The sequence below is a fragment of the Cibotium barometz genome, chromosome 21 (genome assembly GCF_041138505.1).
Source record: "Cibotium barometz isolate CiBa-2024 chromosome 21, ASM4113850v1, whole genome shotgun sequence".
Taxonomy (NCBI): domain Eukaryota; kingdom Viridiplantae; phylum Streptophyta; class Polypodiopsida; order Cyatheales; family Cibotiaceae; genus Cibotium; species Cibotium barometz.
In genome coordinates, this window is record NC_141066.1 from 37659083 (window position 1) to 37679282 (window position 20200).

Genomic DNA, 20200 nt, shown 5'->3' on the forward strand with positions numbered 1-20200 from the left:
TCTGAGAGAAGCCCATGATAGCATGATAGCTGGACATCTAGGGTTTATAAAAACCTATATGTCTGTGAAGAAAAGCTTCTTTTGACGAGGACTCAAAAAGGATATACTTGATCATGTGCGAAAATGCTTAATGTGCCAGAGAGTCAAGGCAGAGAGAGTCAAGATGCCAGGGAAACTGCAACCTCTAGACATTCCATACATGAAGTGGGAATGTATCAGTATGGACTTTGTCACTGGATTACCTTCAGTACAATTAGGTTACAACTCCACTTTTGTGGTAGTTGTTGACAGACTAACCAAAGTTGCCCATTTGATTCCAGTGAAAGAAATATACACTATAGTGGATGTTGCCAGAGTTTTCCTTAAAGAGATCTTCAGATTGCATGGCTTACCCAGGAGGATAGTAAGTGACAGAGATCCCAAATTCACATTGAAATTCTAGACTACATTCTTTGAAGTAGTAGGAACTTTCTTGGATCTCAGCAGTACAGCCTATCACCCCGAAACAGATGGCCAGATTGAAAGAGTGAATCAGGTAATAGAAGATATCCTTCAATCATGCTACGTAGCAAGGAACCCAAGAAGTGGTTAAGCCATTTGCATCTGGTTGAATTTGCTTACAATGCTTCTTATCATCGAAGCATTGGGATGAGCCCTTTCAAGCTTTGTATGGACAAGATTGCCTTACACCATTGACTTGGTCTGACCCATTGAGATCAGAGTCGAGATGTCCAGACAAATGCTTGATGACATGGACCAGTAAATGCAATCAATACGTAAAGATATTAAGGCAGACCAAGATAGGCAAAAACAATATGCAGATAAAAAGAGATCAGAGAGAGAGTTTGAAGAATCAGATATGGTCTTCTTTAGAGTACGACCAAAAAGAAGTTCCTTATCTTTAGGGAAGTACAAGAAGCTCTCTCCTCCCAGATACTCTAGGCCATGCTGTTATAAAGAAAGTGGGTGGTCTAGCTTACAAACTTCTTCTGCCTCCCCATCTCAAGGTACATAATGTATTCCACCATCAGTTTGCTTAAGAAATATGTACCTAGCTCGAGTTACGTGCTTGATGACGAACAATTAATTTCTCCAACTCAAGGCCAGATGGTACTCCAACCTAAAGAAATCCCTGACGTCTGGAAGAAGGTTTTCAGGAGCAAAGTCCTCAGAGAATTTTTCGTAAAGTGGAAGTTCTTCCCTCTAGAAGACGCCACCTAGGAGAAAGAAGAAGAGTTGGCGAAAGATTACCCCCACTTTGCGAGATGACATCTCGCGTTTTTTAAGTGGGAGAGGATGTAAGATTCCTCCTCAGCGTGAATAATGGATAAGCTTTTACTTCAATCCCCTGTAATCATTCCCTATTTTTGAATACAAGAAAATATTATTTTTCCTTGTTTTTGCCTAGAGAGAAGAAAATTTCTAGAGAGAGGTAATTCAATATTGAGATATTTTTTGATATAAAAATTCTTTTAATATCAAAAATATATTTCCTTGAAACAGAAGTTCAAAATAAATTCTCCAAGGTGCATTAGGAATCAATTAAAAATGATATAAGTGACCTTAGCCTAAGGGTCAAGATTTTCAGAAATTTATGGATTACGGTCCAATTAAGGGTCCAATGGGCTAATAAGATTAATCCAAGTGTTGGGATGAGATAAATCCAATGAATAAAAGAAAAAATCCAAAATGAGTAAATGCTCACATAAGATGAAGAGTTGACTGAGTACAAGGTTTATTAGTTAAAAATTATGAGATATTACTAAAAAAATGAGATATTTTGGAGGAATGATGAATTTTTGACACCTTGGTAAGGAGAGGGGGACCTTGAGGTAGGCGCCTCATTCATATGTGTGGGAGGGTTTTTAATTCAAAAATATTAAGATATTTTTATCTCTCTTGGATCAAACTGGGATCAAAATGGGAGCTAAACTAGTCCAAATTCAGCTAAACTCAAGCTGGAAAATTCTCTCCTGGATTAAACTAGGATCAAAATGGGAGCTAAACTAGTCCAAATTCAGCCAAACTCAAGCTAGAAAATTCTAGAACTTAGTTGGACTCAGTTAGTGGCCTCCCTCACCTATAAATAGACCCTCATTCTTTTGTATTCTCATCTATGAACTATACCATGCCAGTATACATTAAAATACTCATATTTTCTGTTATCCCTTAAAAATCCTCTACTTTTGGAGAGATTGGAGCTTCTCTCTCTCTTCAACAACCTTTGGAGCTTTCTTCTCAACATACTAAACCAATTGATTGGTTGGGGGCTTCCTTCTAAGATAAAGAAGCAAGCAAAATCTAGAGGTAAGAAGTAATTTCATGGTTTTTTGTTAATATTCTCAATGATTTCACTTCTCAACCCCTCTCAAGCTTGAGAAGTTTCAAATTAATTGTCTTCAATGCAAATCAAGATTTCTATAAGAATTCTAATGATTAATCACAAAAAAGTTAGTCTTTCTGCTTGATTAAGATGCTTTTTATGTATATCTCTCTCTCCCAAACGAATAGTCATTTCTATGACTAATTCTTTATTTAAATGGATGCTTCTCGTTGATAAATTCTCAATTCAAAAATCAAACTCTATGCTAGTTAAGCTAGAGGTTAAGAAAATGGCTTTTTTATGCTTTTATGCTAATAAAATTATGGTAAACTTATGATTTAATTCTATAAATTGGATTTAAGTCTAAGGATAGTTATTCTATCATAATTGTATATTACAAAGTCGTATTCTTTCTAGAAATATTAGAAATTATTAGTAATAACAGCGAAGCTATGGTATGTATTAAAAAAATTAATACATAACTCATTTTTATGCATAATGTGAAAAGAGGACTTCCTACCATATTCTAGGATTGGTCATCCTATGCTAAATAAATGATTTTCATCACATTCATGGAAAACTAATTTTTAATGTTTATGCATAAATAATTAATTAAAGAAAAGAAGAATTTTTTATAATTTCATTTTTATGCAAAAAGAGGAATTCACATGATAATGGAGATCCATGTTATTAAATGGAAAAAGAAAAATTTTGGTATATCAAAATAATGAATATTTTTATTTAAATTTAAAGAGAAATTTTAGATAAATTTATTTTATACATGAAAAAAATTTAATGATAAAAGAGGAATTCCCATGACATTTGGAATTCAATCATTTAAACGGTAAAAGTGGAATTCTTGGCATATTTAAAATAATGGATGATTTTATTTAATTTTAAGAGAAATATTAGATAAATTTATTTATGCATGAGAAAATTTAAATGATAAAAGAGAAATTCCAATGACATTTGGAATTCAATCATTTAAATGGTAAAAGTGGAATTCTTGGTATATTTGAAATAATGAATATTTTTATTTAATTTAAAGAGGAGTTTTAGATAAATTTATTTTATGATAAAAGAGATTTTCCATGATAATTGGAATCCAATCATTAAATGAGAAAAAGAGGAATTTTAAGCTTATTCAAAAAAATGGATATTTGTATTTAGTTAAAAGAAGAATTTTTATGGTATTATTTTAGTAGAGTTATATTTGAATTAAATTATGGTGACAAAAGAGGAATTCTCACCATAATTCCACCTAGAGAATTAGGGTTGATAAATTAAAGCAGTAGAAAGAATATCTTTAGATATTTTATGTGGATATTTACCCAAAATTAGATTAAATGGAAGGAGAGTATTTTCATTAAAATTTGATATTCTCATATAGAACCAATTCTTAATTCATTATGGTTAGGAAGGAATGAAATTCATAAAGATGAAATTTTCTTATTGTTAGAAGTTCAATAGATGTTTATCTGATGAAAATCCTTGTTAGAACTAAACCAAATGATTTTGGTTAGACCACCACTATAAGAGGGACGGTCAGTAAACTACTTGTCCATCTCTCGATCTGAATCAAGCAAAAACTTTGTGACCAATTCCAGTTCTTAATACAAAGAATAGACTATCGTTGAATTACCTAGTTTTCCCTTGACTGAAATCACCAAGAATCTAGTTGGACATTCAGTCAAATGATGGGTAGATTACCCTGTGATGAGAGATCAATGATTCTCATTAAGAAAAAAATGGATTAATGAAAAAGGGTTTTGTGGAACCAATCTCAAACCGAGAATTTTCCTTGCATAGAACCTCTGTTTTCTTTTAAAGGACTGTTTTACGCCACAGTGCTAGAGGAAGCATTTGGTATGGGTTTAAACTAAGAAGAGGCTCGTTGCAACAGGTAGCAGAGGGACGTCGCTCCGGCCTACCGAGGTTTTGACCAGCCTTGGTATGGTTAAAATCGTGTCCTTCCAATATGATGGGTGAGGACCGATGAAGCGGTCCCCTTGAGTGAAGTACTAGGACCCCTAAGTAGGATCCTAGAGGGTTCTAACCAGGTGAGGCACGGGCTCGCGGTTGCTAGGACACCCATGCGTGCGTCAAGGAAGATTCGGATGATGGACTAAAAAGAATGATTTTTGTGAATCAAATTTTGATATTGGATCTTGTTGGTTGGGCAGCTGGTCTTCAACGGAGAATCCAGATGACATATTTTGTAATACAATGGACTCAATTTTTTGGAGGTTATGATCAGTAATACTATGATTTTCATTGAAGGATTGTTTTAAAGACAGCCGACTCTGTTATAATGGCAATTTCATATTGGGTGTGTACATGGTATGCCTACCTTAATTTTTGCATGAAACGCCAGCGGCGGCTAGGGGGCCTGGGAACTCTTTTTCTCGGTACCCAGGCAAAACATAACCAAATTTTTATAAAGGAATCCCACCAATACAATGGTCGGCTAAACCCATGGGCAAACCCATGGGTAGGCTGGATTGGGGGATTCATGCAATACAATTAAGATATGATTAGTTACGTTAGTTAGATTAAGTCCTAGTAGGAAGACCCTTGTTCTGTGGGAGGGAATCAGCGGGGTTGTGCCTCATTAAAGGAGGAAAAAAGCGCTGATTCTATGGACCAAGTGCAAATCTCTTCTTTGATCTGACCATGTGACTTCAGGTTCGGTCAGATCAGTTTAAATAGTTAAGACTTTACTCGTTAGATTAATTCCCCCGCTAGGTGATTTTCCTGGTGGAAACGCCCGTGCCTTCCGAGCGAGGGAAGTTTTTTCGGGCTCGGTTTCGGAGGAACCGCCAGGCTAGTCTCTTGTCCGGATATCCGTGGGGCGAGGCCCCAAGTGTGGATCCCTGCCTCGCGCATGAGGCTGACGCTGCTTTCGCCCCATCATCAACGCCCTCTCAGAGGGGGCACTGTGCGGAGGGGGCGGGGATCTCACAGCAGCGGGTATCATCTTCTTTAAGGAATGAAATTTAATCAAAGTATTTGGTTTTATAGATGGAAGTTCCACACTTATCTGGTGTTCCCGACCTTACCCAATCCACAAGATATGACTGCTTTCGCCTTCGAGCATCTCATCTCTTCCGCTACAACTCGAACGAGCCGACCTAGACTCGCAGGCCATTTCAAGGATTTATATTTTCCTGAACCAATAGAGAGACGACAGCACAAGTGGTTTGCAAGGCAGTATGTCCACGCCTCTTACGACCAGCACGCGATGCTAAGGCAGAATATCTCTTTGACCATGATTCTGATGAGGCGGAAAGTGATACATGGTGTTATTTTATATCACCCAACGCCTCGAAATTTTAGACTTTCCTGCCATATCTACAGACTCCTTAGTCGCTTTATTCCTAAAGGAGAAGATAGTAGCTCCCTTGGCAGTAAGGGAACATTTGTATCAAGGCATGTCTATAGCCCAGTATCACCATCTTATGCATCCCGGAGGAGATTCTGACTTTTGGAGCCGAGCTGCTCTATGTACATATTGCAATCTTTATATAAATAAATAATGTTTTGTGGAAAAATTTTCTATTATATAAGTGATTGTTATTAAGTGACGAATTATTAACGCAAAATCTATTACCGAACATATGTCCAATAAGATCATTTATCTTGTTTAAGAAATTATTTTTCGAACCTCTTAAGTCTTAGGATCTTGTGGGAACGAAATCATAACAAAAATTTAATAATGTATCATTTTTTGCAGAATCATGAACCGTGGTCATCAGCCAGACCCTCTCACTGATGACGAAGAGCTTGACCCCGACATTCGCAAGGCTCTTCATAGAACTCAGCCACCAAGACCCTTTAAAGGTGAAGGGGAGAACTTGCGCGAGGCTATGGAGAAATGGGTTGAAGCTATGGAGGAATATTTTGATGTCACCGGCTACAATGAAAGGAGCAAAATGGCTCTCGCTAGGATGAAAGTTGTGGAAACAGCCAGGGTGGCATGGAGAAACCATTGCGGCACCAATTATCTGGATAGGAATACCCAGTCCTGGAATGATCTTAAAGCATATCTAAGGAAGAGATTTTGTCCCCTCGGGTTTTTAGAAACTAAGATAAATGAATTTTTCGAGCTAAACCAGGAGAGCAAAACCATTGAAGAATATCACCAAGCATTTTCTCTTCTCCTCAAGTACTCTCAACATCACCAGGCATTTGCTCTTCTCCTCAAGTACTCAACACCACCGCTAGATGAAGAGCAACTTATGGCCAAGTTCATTCGGGGGAATGAACGAGCCTTTAGACACCCTGGTCAAGAATGCCAAGTTAGTTTCCATGGCAAAAGCTGTAAGAATGGAAAGGACTTCACCAAAGCCTTCATCGTTAAAGTCTTGCCAAAGCCAGCTCCCTCATCCTTCAAGAGATTCCAGACACCGGGAAGTTCTTCCAACCTTCTGCCTCCAAAGAGACACCAAGGTCCCAACCAGAATCTAGAGACGGGAAGTTTCAGGAATGAAGGAAGACCTTCCCCTCGAAGTACTTTCTCAGGAACTCTAGCTCTCTCAAGAATGCAAAGGGAAGAGCTTCGAAGCGAGAACAGGTTCTTTGAAGGTCAGGGGTTTGGGCACCAAGATATGCAAATGAGGGTCTTGATGGTGGAGGAGGGGGTGGTGGTGAAGAGGCTTGTGGGTTTGGAGGTAACAAGCTACCCTGCCCATCTATGCCATCATCATTGTTGTCAGGGGGCAGGGCCAGCTTGCAATGGCAACCTAAAGACCGTGGGCACAGAAGAAAGTAACTGCAATTGCAACCTCGGCTTTGCTAAACTCCCATGGAAAAGCAATGTGTGTGTCATCAAACTAGCATATGCTAGTGGCCTCCATGACCTCGATTTGGGTGAAGCAACGGTGGTAGAGAATGAGGAGGCCGGGTGCTAAGTAGGGTGGTAGAGGATCATTGAGGAGGGAGATGTAAGAGTCATGGACAAGATACCAGCCTGAGGTGTGGAGGTATTGCAACACATGGCTCGAGAGGAGGGGGAGATAAGGGTAGGGGTAGACACCATTTGGTAAGGATAATTCAATGAGGTTAGATGGGGCTAAGGCAGGGAAACCATATCAAAGCAATATGCTCCAGGCTATTAAGGTGGCTTGAAGGGGGTGGAAGGGGAGTTCAAAGAAGTCATAAGGGTGTTGGAAGTTGATCAACCCCTGGAAGGAAAAATGGGGGATGAATCTTATGCTATCAAGGGGGATCTTGGAGAGAGTATAAGTAAACTTTTGGCTAGAGAGGGACTCCTCTATATAAATATCGTGTTGGAGGAAGTTGAGGCGGATGGCTCAGAACTGTAGGTCGAGGAGCTTACAAGGGGTTTGAGGGGGGAATGCCAAAATCGGGAGCTCTATTACGATCTTCATATAAAAGTGCTTCCACCTTATGATTGACCGAGCTAGATGATGAAGGGGCTGATGGAGTGGTTGACAGCTAGGCAACCCGAGCCTCTACCTCTCCAACCTGCTCATGTAAGTGATGGAGGGTGGCCTCTGTTAAGTTTCGGTGCATTGCTAAATCCGCGGTGGTGTGGGCAAGAGCTTCCTCTACTACTTGGGCTCGGCTCATGGCCTCCTGATGCAATCCTTTTATGATTGTAAGCTCTTTGTGGGCTGTCGTCTCGCGGGTGGCTGCTGCATGGGCTTGGTTAACCTATTGCTGGAGCTCAGTAATTCTAGAATCCGCGGTGGTGCATTGCTAAATCCGCGGTGGTGTGGGCAAGAGCTTCCTCTACTGCTTGGGCCCGGCTCATGGCCTCCTGATGCAATCCTTTTATGATTGTAAGCTCTTTGTGGGCTGTCGTCGCGGGTGGCTGCTGCATGGGCTTGGTTAACCTATTGCTGGAGCTCAGTAATTCTAGAAATGGTTGTGCCCAGATGCTCTGTCTACTGATTGAATTTTTTCTACAACTCCATGAACTAGACGTTTGTCTAGTATAACTTCTCAGACATTGATCTCTCCTGGGATTTGGCTAATAACATTTTCCTCTATGAAATTTGTGCCACTTCTTGCTATCGGGAGATGCAGTCTGTCACATCTGTTGGATGAGATCTTGGGCCATATTAGCAAAACCCTGGGCAAAATTGGGCACGTCTCCTCAAGGTGCATGGATGCTTTTTGAGTAATTTTGGCTAGAGCTGAAACTGCTAGAGTGGGCCCAATGGAGAGTGTTGACTGTATTATGGGTATCACTAGGGATAAGGGTCTGGCTTGGTTCATGAGGTGGAATTTTTGTGAACTTGTCAGGGGGTGGGGTCTCATAAAGACTTATGTGAAGGAATTCTTGCCTCTGGCAATCCTCTTCCTCTTTGGCAGCCTTCTTAGTGGCTTCTGCAGCGCGATAGCAATCTCTTCCTATGTGGACCTGGGGCTTGGGGGTGGATGTGCCTGTTCTATAGGTGTGGGTTCATGGTGGGGCCTCTTGGTGGCTGGTGGGGAAATGGGAGAGGTGGATGGATGGTGGTATAAAGAAGCAATTGTGGCATTGGGTCCGCTCAACTAGATGGCTGGGGGTAGCTCATCCCATCCCACTACGGAATAAAGAACCCTAGTAAGTAATGTGGCAACAACCGCCAACTTTCCCTAGGGGTTGGAGAGTAGACTACATGGAGCTCCTGAAAGAGGTAGTCGGCCCAATTGACATGTTGGCCTTGGTGCACATGAGCCAAGGTTTCCAGACTGCACTTGCTAAACTTGTCCATCCACCTTGTCATGAGGAGAAACTGCAGGGTGTGCGCTGGCATTACAAAGTTGTCCTGGGCTATGTTTCCCCACTCTACTCCATCCTTGTTGGCATTCCCCCTGTACATACCACGGGTGAGCTTAAGGGAATTGACAAGGCAGACATATGGTTGTTCCACTTGTGGTAGTGCTAGTGCCTCACACAAGTCCGATGCTGCGCTGCTGGTGTCGTCTCCCCTCAATATCCAAAATGATACCTATGTGCTGATTTGTATCATATGTCTCTGTGAAATGTAATGTGTTGTACAAGTCTGGCCCCCAAGGCTCTAGTGTGGGTAGTCGGCCTAATCCGAGCAGCTCCAACTTCTAGACCACAACTAGGTCAGTTGCAATAGCTCTATAGCATGGCCCTGTGTAGTAAAGGAGCTTGTGCTCAACTTTACGATGGTTCTTCATCAACTTGTGCTCAACTTTACGATGGTTCTTCATCAGGGAATGGAAAGTATGTCCATTTGCCTACTTTATCAGCGCTTTTCCTAGATGGGAGATTTGGGTTGGTTGATTTGTGTACTCCTCAAAGCATCCACTAGTAGGTCTCTTTTGCCCATAGAGGGGAAGTATGTTGGAGCACCTCTAGGGAGGAGTCTGAAGCTTCGGACATCTTAAAGGTTGGCTGTGAGGGTAAGGGTTAGTGAAATTTTTTTGCAAAAGTTTGGTTAGGCTGAGAGTGACAAGTGATGGGAGGAGGGGGGCCATATTTATAGCTCTGTGAAGAAGACACAACCATGGCAAGTTCAAGGAATGGGCATGTGACTATAAGTGTACGGGCGTGGCAAGTTAGGGCATGGAAATATGATCGAAGAATGACCCGGCAAGATGATCGAATGGGCAGGCTCATAGGACTGGTTGGAACAATCGGGGGCTTTTAAATAGAGAGTCGGCACGGCCATGGTAGTGTGCGAGAGAGGGAACGGCCATTCCAAACTAGGAACGTCTGTGGGCAAGACAAATTTTGAGAAGGGAACGGTTGTGCGAAAGTTGGAACGACCGCGGGCTTTGTGTTTGAGGAAGGAACACCTATGGTGCTTATAATTCTGAGAAGAAAGGAACAGCCGTAGCACTTTGATTCTGAGAAAGGAACAGCCGTGGCACTTTGATGATTTTTTATTTTATTTTTTGGTGTGCACCCTCTCACAAGCTTTGTACACGAAGGCTATGCTACTAGCACCCCATTGCGGATTTTATACTGACCGCATGCCCAGTTCACCAGAGAAAGGAGCTTGTGCCAATTAGGCAATGGCAAAGTAATGGATAGCACTTCCTGAAGAGATTTCGATGTGAGTGGCAAGGAAGTAGCTATGGCTAAGGGATTTGAAGGGAGTTTTGTGGTCCTGTCGAGCCTCTGAATGATAGGAAAAGGAATTGCTAATGTTGAAGTTATATCTATAATGAAGTATGTCAGTGGTGGCTCAAGGGTGACTGTGTTACATAGGACTTTTTTCTTCCCTTTGTCTTGAGTAATCTTGGCTACAGATGTTGCCTTGGGCTCCCATTGAAGGGTAGGTGACTTAGGTGTGATGAGTTAGGAGCTTAGGTTGGAGAGGTTTGGGGATCCATAGGGTATGATTACCTTCATAGTAATGTTGAGCAAGGGGAAGAGATTTTGGGATCCACCGAAGGGTTAAGTGCATGGGTTTAGGGTTCAGTCGAGGGTCAGAGCGCCTAGGAGGGCACATAGATTTGTGTCGATCCTGTAAGGCTTGAGGTTTGTGAATGGGGGGTCCAAATCTGTGGGGACAAGAAACTCTAGATGCCCGTTTTGGCGAGGGGGATGGTGGGGCCTTTTGGGGGATGCACAATGGAGATGTTCCCTCATAGTAGCCTTATTCTGTAACAAGAAGTTGCTGGGCACCCACCAATGGTGAGATATTGAACCCGATGAAGATTTGTTAGTATGGTTAGCAATGTTAGTTTGGTTAGTATGATGTGGTGTGGCAATTGCTTGTGATTCGGCCATGTGAGAGCACGCTGCCCACAGTGTATGGTGGTTGTGTGGGTGCAAGAGGCGTTGCTGTGGATGGCATGTTGAGAGGCCTCTTTTTTGGCATGTTGAGAGGCCTCTTTCTTGGCATGTTGAACGGAGTGATAAGGGTGAGGTCTTGGGGTATTCGTGGGTGGTAAGAATGGGCGTTCACGGCATGGGGAGTAATGGGAACTGATTCTTCATCTGTCATTAGAATGGTAACATGGCTAGAAGCCAATTGTAGGGTGGTCGTCCATGCATCCCAGTCGATGATGTTACATCTGTTATGGCCCATCCATCCCCTGTCGAGGATGATCTCTTCACTCATAGTTCCTGGAGGCATCACATAAAACTTCCCTTCCAGGGGATTATTTCCAATGTGGAACAAAAGTGTAATTGTGCTAATGCAATGAATATGCTATGAGACAACCATGGTGACAATAGGCAGGTGTTTCTTTCAATGTTAGTCCCCCAAGAGAGTGCCATGTTTCATAGGACATAAATTGCAACTAGCCCCTATATCAACAAGAGCTAATTTTTGGGCAAAGCTCGTTGATGTGGTCATTTCTAACCATAACCAAGCTGGCTTCACCTCCTAGTCTTCTTCTAAGTCAATTACTTGGGCCATGTTAACCATAACATGCTTTTACCTCAGCTTGGCTTGCCTCACCTCTTCTTGTGTAGTTTTTTTCATATCCTCATGGTCTTGTTTTTGTTGTTTTTTATCATGGATGGCCTTCAAAGTGGCCTTAGTGAGAGGGCCATAGTAGCATTTAAGTTTGCTACCGTTGAAGTATCCTGCCATCTCAACACCGTCAAGAGTTTCAATGCACACATCGCCTTGTAGTGTGATTTCAAAGACCAGGAAAGGTCCTAACCCATGGAGCTTAAGCTTTTTCTTATGTGTTTTTGTGCTAAATAAGAGGACCATGTCACCCGCATTCATCTATTTGTCCTCGAGCTAGTCATCAAACCAATGTTTATGCCTTAGTTTTTAGACAATCATGTTGTAGACTTCAAGGAGGTGGGTTTCATCAAGCTTTTCAAGTTTGAACAGGCGATAGTCTTTTCGGTGAGTTTTTCGTGCACTGCGACACGTAGGCTTGGGACTAAGAACTCCATGGGCATGACTGCTTCAGTGCCATAGGTTAATTTGAAGGGGCTAGCATTAGTTGTTGCCTTACATGAAGTTCTATAAGCCCAAAGTGTAGCTGGCAATTTCTATTCCCAATCATTGCAGTTGGCCTCCACTGTTTTGGTCAGAATGGCACTTAGGATTTTGTTTGTACTTTTGGCTTGGCCATTCAATTGTGGATAGTAAGGCAAGGACTTCCTATGGGTGACAAGGAACTCTTGTAAAAGGAATTTGATTACTTCATTGATGAAATGTGTTCCATTATTGCTGACAAGCTTGAAAGGACACCCGAAGTGTGTAATACAAACTCATAGAGGAATTTGGTCATTGATCGAGCATTAGCTTTGCGGGTTGCACGAGCTTCTATCCATTTGGTGCAGTAGTCCATGGTAGCAATTATTATATATCTAGCTTGAGTATATTTAGCCCCACTGAACTAATGGGTCCTATGAAGTCTATGCCCCATTTTTCAAATGGTTGTAAGGACACAATGGGGTTCAGGGGCATGTGATCCTTGAAAAACAAGGGATTGATATGCGTTGGCATTTATCACATCGTTTGACATACTCACCAGCATTAGCCATTAAAGTGGGCCACCATAACCCCCAGCTATGTGATACAAATGTTCCCTTACTGCCAAGGGAGCTACTATCTTCTCCTTAGGAATGAAGCGACTAAGGAGTCTGTAGATATGGCAGGAAAGTCTAAAATTTCGAGGCGTGTGATATAGAATAACACCATGTATCACTTTCCGTCTCATCAAAATTATGGTCAAAGAGATATTATGCCTAAGCATCGCATGCTGGTCGTAAGAGGCGTGGACATACTGCCTTGCAAACCACTTGTGCTGTCATCTCCCTGTTGCTTCACGAAAATATCAATCCTCGAAATGGCCTGCGAGTCTAGGTTGGCTCGTTCGAGTTGTAACAAAAGAGATGAGATGCTCGAAGGCGAAAGCAGTCATATCTTGTGGACTGGGTGAGGTCGGGAACACCAGATAAGTGTGCAACTTCCATCTATAAAACCAAATTCTTGATTAAATTTCATTCCTTAAAGAAGATGATACCAGTTGTGCTGTGAGACCCCCACCCCCTCCCCAGTGTCCCCTCTGAAGGCGCTGCCAGGGCGAAAGCAGCGTCACCCTCATGCACAAGGCAGGGATCCACACTCAGGGCCTAGCCCACGGATATCCGGACAAGAGACTAGCCTGGCGGTTCCTCCAAAACCGAGCCCGAAAAAACTTCCCTCGCCCGGAAGGCATGGGCGATTCCACCAAGAAAATCACCTAATGTGGGGGAATTAATCTAACGAGTCAAGACTTAACTATTTAAACTAATCCAACTGAACCTGAAGTCACATGGTCAGATCAAAGAAGAGACTTGCACTTGGTCCATAGAATCACTGCTTTTTTCCTCCTTTAATGAGGCACAGCCGCCGCCGCTGATTCCCTCCCACAGAACAAGGGTCTTCCTAGGACTTAATCTAACTAACGTAACTAATCGTATCTTAATTGTATTGCAGGAATCCCCCAATCCAAACCTAACCCCAACTGGCCCATGGGTTAGCCGACCATTGTATTGGTGGGATTCCTTTATAAAAATTTGGTTATGTTTTGCCTGGGTTCCGAGAATCACACACAACCCCCACCCCCACCACCCCCCTCAAGTACCTCCACACTTCCACTTTTTGGTGCCCCAACTTCTTCTCCCCCCCTTCACTTTTACACTCCACCCCCATCACCCACACCTCCCTTGCCACCTTCACTATCCCTTAACTTATGAATGCACACAGCATTCAGGGATATCCCCTCCACCTCTGCTAGACCCCCACCTTTCCTCAACACGAGCCTCACCACCTGACCTTCATCATCGACACCCCTTCCACCCTTGTCGTCGACTCTGCCACCCACACTCAAAGAAGGGGAGATCCCGCCACCACCACCATCTGAGCGGCACAAGGAAGTCAACCTCCATCGTCAAACCTATTGGTGCAATCCCTTGGATCGCACAAAGTTCTATAGGCCATCACCATCCTGCTCGGTTGATAGCTCCAACATCACCCCATTACCCACATCACTGACCGCCTCAATATCCATGTCCTTTGACCGTACCTTGATACCAAGCACACCACATGGAGGCGAGATCACCCACCCCAAACCCGCGGTGGTGGCGGCTACCACCAGCCACCCATCACTGCTCATTCCATCACCTTTGATCTCATGGGCAAGCAGTCAGCCTGGCGAGATGGCCCTACCACCAGCCACCCATCACTGCTCATTCCATCACCTTTGATCTCATGGGCGAGCAGTCAGCCTGGCGAGATGGCCCTTCCTCACCAGACCATTTATTTGGGAAGTCTATTGCAACATGCCTTGCACATTGAGGATCAGCCCAGATTACCTCCCCAACTACTACAGATGGTGGGCCTCAAAAACTTTCCACAATGAATAGAAAAAGAACCCAAAGTTGCTATTCAACTTCCCCTGGTTTGCACCCCCATCACCACAGAATCCTTCCATAGTCAAGCGCTTCAATGATTTCATCCGTGTCCTGGGCCCCTATTCGTAATTGGATGGTCGGCCATTGTAAAAAGTGAGCTCATGTATACAAGACATTTTATGGAATATGAAAAGGGGCAATCCCATTTTTCTCAATTGAGTCTTGCCTTCTATCTCTCTCACTCTCTCTTGAGCTTATGGTAGTTTGCTTGCTTGTGATGCTTGCATGCTTGTGATTGTTGGTGTATGTGAATAGGAATGGTGTTGCTCTCCCTTCTCTCCTTATCTCCCTTCTCATTGCTCTCCACCTCGTCTTGTTTGCATACGATTGGCATGAGGTAGAGGTAGAGCTCTCCATAGCTCCTTCCCTCTTGCTCCTACCTAGTTTACTTGGATCTCTCTTTGGGTGACACAAAGAGAGTGTAGAGTGAGCCCCTAGCGGCGGGGAGTTAACCCTCATAGGGTTGGCCAAGTGTAAATCACTGGATTCGACCCTTACAAGCACTCTCTTCTTCTTCTCTCTTGTGTTTGTGAGGTAGCATGTTAAACCATTAACATAGGTGTGCCCCTTGAGGTGGGTACTATTGATAGACCGACGGGCCCTGTTATGGAGATGGGCCTTGATAGACCCATTCTCTTTGGTATGATGTCTCGTGTCTTTGGGAAGATGGACCTGGTTCTTGGTTTGGCAAGGTTTTTGGTACTTTGAATGAGTGCCACTCCATGGCAACAGTGCCAAAGATGTTAATGGATTAACATGCTACCTCACAAGCACAAGAGAGTGCATTGGGTGTGGGTTTCATGGCTCTCGCTCCTGGCGGCTGACTTCCACTCTAGGGTCTAGAGAAGGAGTGGGCCCACTTTCTTGTTGTGGTTCTATAGACTATGTGTTTCCCAGGATAAAATTGCGAAGCCTTGAAGCAAGGCTTTGTTGAGAATGAGTTGGAGAGATAGGAGTAGGTTCTTGGACAGATGGTATGTCCATACACTGTGGTTCGGGCTCTCTTGCCTCAAGGTCTTGAATCCCTCATCCCCACTATAGGGAAGGTCCTCATTCTCGTTGGTACTATCAAAGATGAGCACTGTTTGATTCCACACGATATTTACTAATGGGTATGATCTGATTTGCAAAGGGGCGTCTAGAGAGCTCACTTCGTGGAAGAGTGGGTTATTTCTCACCAACCTACTTGAGCGTAGGTGCATGGGAATATAGAAGTACTATGCAGAGACCTCTAAGAAAAGAAGATTAAAAAAAAGGAATGGCCATACGCTTGTGAGCGAATGGGCATTCGCTCCTCAGTGAGAGAAGGAACGAGCGTTCGCTTCTGGACTAGCATGGTGTGCGCTTCAAGAAAATCGAGATGGATTGGGCATTCGCTTCTGGTGAGGAAAGGAATGGAGTTTCAGAATGAGATTGCAAATTGGAATACGCATTCGCTTCAAAGCAAGAAGGAATGGGCATTCGGGAGGGATGAAGTCGATTGGAATGGGCATGGCAAGATGATGCCGCGAGCGCTTCAAGATTGGCACGGGTGTTCTCTCTTAGAGAAGAGAAGGAACGGACATGCGAGTTTATGGGCTGTGTGGAACGACCAACTGCATAGCTGAGATCTGGCCTCATAATGGTCATGTAGATAAGGCTACCAACCATTTTTCTGTACATGGTGATATCATCAAGCTCATCACCCAAATCAGCCCTAAGCTTCATGTTTTGTTCTAATGGTGTCAACATTGGTTTGCATGCTATCATACCATACTTTGCCAGCATGTCAAGTGCATATTGCCTTTGCACCAGCCATATACCCTTGCTTGTTCTAATCACCTCAATGCCAAGAAAGAACCTTAAATCACCAAGGTCTTTCATATCAAACTCTTTGCATAAAGAGGCCTTAACCTCATCAATGCCTTTCCCACAATCACCTGTGATAATCAAATCATCAACATAAATGACTATCATCACGATACCATCATGTGTCTTCTTCACATAAAGTGAGAGTCTGCATTTCCAACCACAAATCCAATACTGACAAGATATCTGCTGATCTTGTCACTCCAAGCACGAGGTGCTTGATTCAAACCATATATTGCTTTCTTTAACCTGCAAACAAATGTAGGATATTCTGGATGTACATATCCTTCTGGCTGTTCCATGTACACTTCTTCTTGTAGTTCACCATTCAAGAAAGCATTTTTTACATCCATTTGATGTAAAGCCCAACCTTTTTGTGCTGCTAGTGCAATGATAGACCTCACAGTAGCCATCTTAGCCACTGGGCTGAAAGTTTCATCATAATCAAGACCATAAGTTTGTGCATATCCTTTAGCGACCAACCTTGCTTTATGTCTCTCTAGGCTGCCATCTACCTTATACACCCATTTGCAACCAATTGCATTATTTCCTTGTGGTAACTCAACCAATTCCCATGTATCATTTTTGTCCAAAGCATCCATCTCTTCATCCATGGCTTTCTCCCATACATGCTCTCCAATAGCCTCTGTATAGCATGTAGGTTCCACATGCTTCACCATAGATGTCATGTATGCATAGTGCATAGCAAAATCTTGATATGTCAATCTTTCAACTGGATATCTGACTCTCTGGGATCTCCGCAATGCATGCGGGTCACTCTGTACACCTGTAACTCTAGCATGTGGTGGCACATATCTGTCCTGCCTAGCACCAGGTGTGCATAAAACAGGTATGCCGAGCTCCTCATCCAAACTCTCTGAACTAGATGACTCATAACCTGTGATTCCAATTCCTTCGACCTTCTTTCCTTTATCCATAGCACTACTCCCAGTGCTCACACTCTCATGCCTCAAACGTCCTGACCATGGACGTACACTGCTACTCTCAGCCTCTGCTGCTGGCCCAGACATAGTAGTAGAACTAGAACTTGCTTGTGGCAAGTTCACAGGCACATCTGCCTCAAGTGACTCAATGACTCCCTCATCTTTTGCTTTGTACCAACTAGCAAGCTCATCAAACACCACATCGCGTGTGAGATGACCACTTGTCTAGTTTGAGGGTTATAACATTTGTATGCCTTTCGATCCTGTGCATATCCAACAAATACACATTTCTCTGCCTTAGGATCCAACTTCCTTCTTCTTTCGTCAGGCACATGTACATAAGCTACGCATCCAACAAAGACTTTGAGATGTCCAATGTTTGGCCTGTAACCTATAAGCCGCATCTCTGGCGTGCTTCCATGAATGGCTGCTGTAGGTGTTTTGTTCAGTATATACACTACAGTAGCACATGCTTCTGCCCAATAGTAATCTGGCATGCTCTTTTCATTGAGCATTGCCCTTGCCACTTCACATATGACTTTATTCTTTCTCTCAGCCACACCATTCTGCTGAGGTGTATACCTGCATGTCAACTGTCTTCTTATTCCATGCTTCCTCAAGAAATGCTCAAAAGCTTTTGAGGTGTATTCACCACCTCCATCTGTTCTCAAACATTTAATCCAACAGCCATATTGCTTTTCTACAAGAGCTTTGAAATCCATGAACTTTTCCAACACTTCACTCTTCTCTCTCAGAAAGTATATCCATGTCATCCTGCTGAAATCATCTATGAATGTCACATAGTATAGACTGCCTTTGATAGATGGGTTTTGTGCAGGACCCCATACATCACTGTGTACTATCTCAAGTGGCCTGTTACTCATATTTCCTTCTGTAGGAAACCTCAACCTTGCCTGCTTTCTAAACTGACAGGCTTCACAAACATGCATATGTCCATCATATTTGAATCTAGGCAATCCACTGACAATGCCTCTTATTTGCATGTTCTTTAATCTCTGTATATTGACATGTCCAATTCTTTTGTGCCACATATCAATGTCTTGCACAACCCCATTGCTTTTAGAAAACATGGCTGAGTTCAACTCTAGTATGCCTGCATCCAATTTGAACAACCTTCCTTCCTTCTTGCCCTTGGCAATCAATCTACAGCCATGCTTAAAGTCTTCCACAAAACATCCATTCTCATTGAATCTTACTTGTAGTCCCTGCTCAACCATTTGGCCTACTGATGCCAAATTCTTTGTAATGGATGGTACATATAGCACTTCTGACATATTCTTCACATTTTCATCATGCATTCTCAAAGGCACACTGCCAACATGTGTTATAAGATGCTGAGTATCATCTCCTGTGACCACATAACCATTTGTACCCAATGGTTGCATCTTCTCAAACCACTCACCATGACATGTCATGTGGTTTGAGGCACCCGAATCCATATACCATGACTCATCTCCAGCATTCGTAGAATCCATTGTCCCCATAATGTGCTTCATTGCAAAAAGATGATTTGAACTCCCATCATTGTTACTAGTAGATGCATAATTTCCATGTTGTGGTCTTCTATTCCTGACATCATTCTGCTTTTTGTAACAATCTTTTGCCATATGTCCAAGTTTGCCACAATAGTGACATTCAATCCCATTCAAATTTTGTTGAGGACCTTGCCATCGTCCTCTACCACGAGCACCTGTTCCAACTCTCCCCCTATGGGATTGAAATCCATGACCTCCACGTGGTCCAAATGATGACTGTGAATTCTAAAAATTCTGATTTGATTGTGGTTGAGTAGACCTGTCATTCCAACCACATCCTCCACGGCCTCGAGGGGTAAATCTCCCCCTGCCTCGAAAGCCTCTAGATGAGTAAAAAGCCTGATTCCTTGCATGCTCATCATTACTGGATGAGGATGCACCACCTGTAATATTCATACCACCAAGTCCAAGCTTTAATTCTTCCACAATGAGCAATGACACAAGCTCATTAAAGTCTGGCATTCCTCCCAACCTTACTGAGATGGAAGTGTCAAAAGATTTGTATTCTTTGCCTAAACCACGCAATGTGAGGGCAACCAAATCATCATCATCCATTGGGGCATGGATTGATGACAAGGAATCCGCATAACCCTTGATTTCCTGAACATACTCATGTATACTCCTATTCCTTCATGTTACACTGTGAATCTGTTGCTTTAGTTGTATCTTCCTTACACCAGTGTCTGTCTCATACATTTGGCACAATATATCCCATGCTTCTCTTGAAATGCATCAATTTTTGCATGAATGATTTGCTCCTGAGTTGCTAGTACATGTGCCCTTCCAAATACATGAGACCTTCACTTCTTTGCTTGCATTTTCCCAAATACATGTGCCAAAATACATTCATTCACAAGCTTTCCATGAAAGCTTCAAAACAGAAATTTTCTGCTTGCTTTATGCACTTCAATCTTCACTGAACCTGCTCTTTGGCACCTGCAATCCGCTCAAGGGAGTTTTGCTACTCTTACTAGTTAGGCCAAGCTTGAGATCTGTAACCGGGGTGAGCTCCACAGCTTTCTTTTGCTCCACATCTTCAATGGAAATCTTCACAGCTTCTTCTTCTTTTTCCCTCTTCTCTCACTCACTCTCACAACACAACTAATGAGCTCTAGGCTCTGATACCATGATAAAAAACAGAAGCAGGAGGGAGCACACACAAGAGAAG